The sequence below is a fragment of the Schistocerca piceifrons genome, unplaced genomic scaffold, assembly GCF_021461385.2.
Source record: "Schistocerca piceifrons isolate TAMUIC-IGC-003096 unplaced genomic scaffold, iqSchPice1.1 HiC_scaffold_936, whole genome shotgun sequence".
Classification (NCBI taxonomy): Eukaryota; Metazoa; Arthropoda; class Insecta; order Orthoptera; family Acrididae; genus Schistocerca; species Schistocerca piceifrons.
Genome location: NW_025729208.1, coordinates 6,106,285 through 6,111,284, shown reverse-complemented (window position 1 = coordinate 6,111,284; position 5,000 = coordinate 6,106,285). Strand labels below are relative to the sequence as shown.

General features: G+C 53.7%; 1 non-coding gene across 1 annotated transcript in view; it reads right to left on the bottom strand.

Annotated features, from left to right (window-relative positions):
- The window catches only part of LOC124772224, a 1,909-nt gene extending 425 nt beyond the window's left edge, over nucleotides 1-1,484 (bottom strand). The window contains exon 1 of the ribosomal RNA XR_007013888.1: nucleotides 1-1,484. This exon is cut by the window's left edge and continues 425 nt beyond it. This is a non-coding gene — a ribosomal RNA (small subunit ribosomal RNA).
- Nucleotides 1,485-5,000: the final 3,516 nt, after the last annotated feature.

The following is a 5,000-nucleotide window of genomic DNA, read 5'->3' as shown; positions in this document are numbered from 1 at the left end:
AAAAGTAATCGCTGACAGCACGAAGGATGTCACGCGACTAGTTAGCAGGCTAGAGTCTCGTTCGTTATCGGAATTAACCAGACAAATCGCTCCACCAACTAAGAACGGCCATGCACCACCACCCACCGAATCAAGAAAGAGCTATCAATCTGTCAATCCTTCCGGTGTCCGGGCCTGGTGAGGTTTCCCGTGTTGAGTCAAATTAAGCCGCAGGCTCCACTCCTGGTGGTGCCCTTCCGTCAATTCCTTTAAGTTTCAGCTTTGCAACCATACTTCCCCCGGAACCCAAAAGCTTTGGTTTCCCGGAGGCTGCCCGCCGAGTCATCGGAGGAACTGCGGCGGATCGCTGGCTGGCATCGTTTATGGTTAGAACTAGGGCGGTATCTGATCGCCTTCGAACCTCTAACTTTCGTTCTTGATTAATGAAAACATACTTGGCAAATGCTTTCGCTTCTGTTCGTCTTGCGACGATCCAAGAATTTCACCTCTAACGTCGCAATACGAATGCCCCCGCCTGTCCCTATTAATCATTACCTCGGGTTCCGAAAACCAACAAAATAGAACCGAGGTCCTATTCCATTATTCCATGCACACAGTATTCAGGCGGGCTTGCCTGCTTTAAGCACTCTAATTTGTTCAAAGTAAACGTGCCGGCCCACCGAGACACTCAATAAAGAGCACCCTGGTAGGATTTCAACGGGGTCCGCCTCGGGACGCACGAGCACGCACGGGGCGGTCGCACGCCTTCGGCTCGCCCCACCGGCAGGACGTCCCACGATACATGCCAGTTAAACACCGACGGGCGGTGAACCAACAGCGTGGGACACAAATCCAACTACGAGCTTTTTAACCGCAACAACTTTAATATACGCTATTGGAGCTGGAATTACCGCGGCTGCTGGCACCAGACTTGCCCTCCAATAGATACTCGTTAAAGGATTTAAAGTGTACTCATTCCGATTACGGGGCCTCGGATGAGTCCCGTATCGTTATTTTTCGTCACTACCTCCCCGTGCCGGGAGTGGGTAATTTGCGCGCCTGCTGCCTTCCTTGGATGTGGTAGCCGTTTCTCAGGCTCCCTCTCCGGAATCGAACCCTGATTCCCCGTTACCCGTTACAACCATGGTAGGCGCAGAACCTACCATCGACAGTTGATAAGGCAGACATTTGAAAGATGCGTCGCCGGTACGAGGACCGTGCGATCAGCCCAAAGTTATTCAGAGTCACCAAGGCAAACGGACCGGACGAGCCGACCGATTGGTTTTGATCTAATAAAAGCGTCCCTTCCATCTCTGGTCGGGACTCTGTTTGCATGTATTAGCTCTAGAATTACCACAGTTATCCAAGTAACGTGGGTACGATCTAAGGAACCATAACTGATTTAATGAGCCATTCGCGGTTTCACCTTAATGCGGCTTGTACTGAGACATGCATGGCTTAATCTTTGAGACAAGCATATGACTACTGGCAGGATCAACCAGGGAGCTGCGTCAACTAGAGCTGAGCAGCCGGCCGCCCGGGAGTGTGTCCCGGGGGCCCGCGCGAACACGCAAGCGTCCGCTCAATCATTCTGCAAACAGGAGGAGGCTGAGCTCCCCTGCACAATACACCTCGAAACCCTCTCAGGTCCCGGCGGCGCGCAGCGCCGTCCCAAGTACTTGGTCGGGTTCGAGAGAGGCGCAATCGCCCGGAGTTAGGCGAGTAGACGCTTTCGGTGCGACCACCCGTGCTCCCAACTGAGCTTGCCGCTGCCGACAGAGGCCCGGGAGCGTGCTGTCGTGGCATTGCCGGCGGGAGACAACACGCGCCACCTACGGTGACCGGCAGCTCCAACGCCAGCGCCACAGAAGGACAAAAGCCCCACTTGGGTGCCGAAGCGAACTCTCCCAGCACAGCGCACGCGCCAACACATCCGCACAGCTGCGATACAAACCACCAGCGAGAACCGCTGGGGCGACCGAGCAGCAGACGGCGTCGCGGCGCCGAGCGCCGGGCGGCGGCGCATCCTCAACGCACACAGTCCTCAATCGGACCAGCACACTGAAGATGTCCACCGCGCTTCGCACCGGGCCCGCGAGGACCTACTTTGGCCGCACGGCGCCGCGCGCAGGGTGCGCCGGCGCGCAGCTGCGACGCCTGCCGCGTCCGTCGGCCGGCGCGCCTGCCACTGGCCGCCCCCACCAGCCGGCTGTAGCGCGTGCGCCCACGCACCGCGCGGCCAGCACGCCGGGAGGCGCCCCCTCACCGGCCGGGGACGGTCCCACCCAGCCACCGCCGCGTATCGCTTCACACCCAGATGCCGTTCAGTTTCGTCGGCATGGTGGGTATCGCTGGAACAACCGGTTAGTACCTCAACCTATCGTCGCCATCACCGATTCACCCCTAGCGAGAACAACCGCACCACAACAGGTTACCATTTGTTCATTTGCGTAACTTCACCAGAAAACGCAGGCGTCCATCGCCATTTGCAACTTCCACGATTATTGCATGCCTGTGTCAGGTGTCACGCCACACTACGTCTGCCCACATACACGCAACAAAATGTGCACGCCTAGACAATACGTGGAAGGTGGCCCCCGTACGTATGCGATGTCCATTGCTCGAACGACTGTCAACCGGCCTCTGTAGCATGTCGCAGATATGGAACGCGGTGCACCATGCCATCACGGTGTGTGAGGAGAGACGACTAGGTCCGAATACATCAACAGACAGCTCATGCTGATCGCCATCCACGGCGTCCGTTCCTCCCACACGTCTCTATGGCGTACCACACTGCAATCCAGCTCTCATAGGGAGACGACACGTAGCTGCGTGCACAATATTTGCACTGTATGGTCCGCCGTTTTTGGGCGCAGTCGTTGTACGGTCACACATGTGCCACGATGTATCATTCAGTACATAAGGACGAATGTGCAGTACAGATTGTGGTTTACGCGTACGACATTAGCGGACAGTTGACACAGGCCGCACCACAACGTAGCCTGAGTACGTCGCATGCGGAGGGCATTGAACATGCAAAGTTCTCACCAACCAGCTTGCGAAGGCAGGGGGCAAGGTGGGGACGTGGGGAGGGGCGGCATGTACGTCCTGCTGCCATCCACATTACAGTGTACAGCAGGAGCATGTGGAAAGTGAGCAAGACTTGCAAGGTGTTTAACATGAAGCGATACACAGGGGAGCGGGGAGTGCGAGTAGCGAACTATATTGCGAGGGTTGCGGGTGGGCAACACTACACTAATTGAACGAGTCGTATAACAATTACAGAGCAGGTTTAGGCGACAACGTGGGTTACGTTAGGCGACAACGTGGGTTACGTTAGGGGACAACGTGGGTTACGTTAGGGCACAACGTGGGTTAGGTTAAGGCACAACGTGGGTTAGGTTAAGGCACGACGTGGGTTAGGTTAAGGCACGACGTGGGTTAGGTTAAGGCACGACATGGGTTAGGTTAAGGCACGACATGGGTTAGGTTAAGGCACGACATGGGTTAGGTTAAGGCACGACATGGGTTAGGTTAAGGCACGACATGGGTTAGGTTAAGGCACGACATGGGTTAGGTTAAGGCACGACATGGGTTAGGTTAAGGCACGACATGGGTTAGGTTAAGGCACGACATGAGTTAGGTTAAGGCACGACATGGGTTAGGTTAAGGCACGACATGGGTTAGGTTAAGGCACGACATGGGTTAGGTTAAGGCACAACATGGGTTAGGTTAAGGCACAACATGGGTTAGGTTAAGGCACAACATGGGTTAGGTTAAGGCACAACATGGGTTAGGTTAAGGCACAACATGGGTTAGGTTAAGGCACAACATGGGTTAGGTTAAGGCACAACATGGGTTAGGTTAAGGCACAACATAGGTTAGGTTAAGGCACAACATAGGTTAGGTTAAGGCACAACATAGGTTAGGTTAAGGCACAACATAGGTTAGGTTAAGGCACAACATAGGTTAGGTTAAGGCACAACATAGGTTAGGTTAAGGCACAACATAGGTTAGGTTAAGGCACAACATAGGTTAGGTTAAGGCACAACATAGGTTAGGTTAAGGCACAACATAGGTTAGGTTAAGGCACAACATAGGTTAGGTTAAGGCACAACATAGGTTAGGTTAAGGCACAACATAGGTTAGGTTAAGGTACAACATAGGTTAGGTTAGGTTAGGTTACACGTTGTTGTAAGGAAAGGTGTAGGGGGGGGGGCGGGGGCGGCAGGTTCGTTGATAGTGATTATAGTAAGTGAATGCTTGTGACATGATCAGATTTGTCACGTCAGGATGCACCTTTGGCTTATTAGAGGCGGCGCTCCAATTCTATGCTTGTGTCAGACCTGTGTCTTTGACTCATGTCATTGTTTGTGCGCTGTGACAGGAGGTACTATTGTGATGTTGGGTGCACCGTTGTATAGGACATGTGTGGGTGTTGGTGCCTGATCTGCGCAATGGTGGATGTCGAAAGGGTGGGATATTGTATTTTCCGCATGGACCTCCTGGTCTGGTTGTGATAGTGTGGATTGTGTAATGTGGCGGAGAGGATGCACTGGATGTTGTTCCATGCTGGTGCTTACATATTGTATGTGCGCCCGTTAGAAGCAGAGAGTGGTGCGTGATCAGAGTGGCTGGCTGACGTGTGGTTCCCATTGTGGGCAGACTCTTTCAGCATGTATACGGACAGTTGTATATATATTCTGTAGTTTGATGGCTCTGCATTGATTACTAATCAGCGCCGTGTGTACGGGTAATCTGGTTCCAGTCCAAAATGTTCCATCTGTGTACATTAGTGACAAAGACTCCCCTCATGCAGTGGGGCTCGGTCTGTTATAACTCTTCCGCGTAATATATTTGCCCCACGTTTTTGCGACTGCGAGTGCGAGTGCAACGCGCATGGGGACCGACATGCTGATGGCTCGGTATCGGACGCCGTACAGTGAGCAACGCGATCGCGTCTCTCGCTCGTAAGTGGTACAGGTCGCGGCTCATGTATAGGGACAGCGGGAATGTCGCAT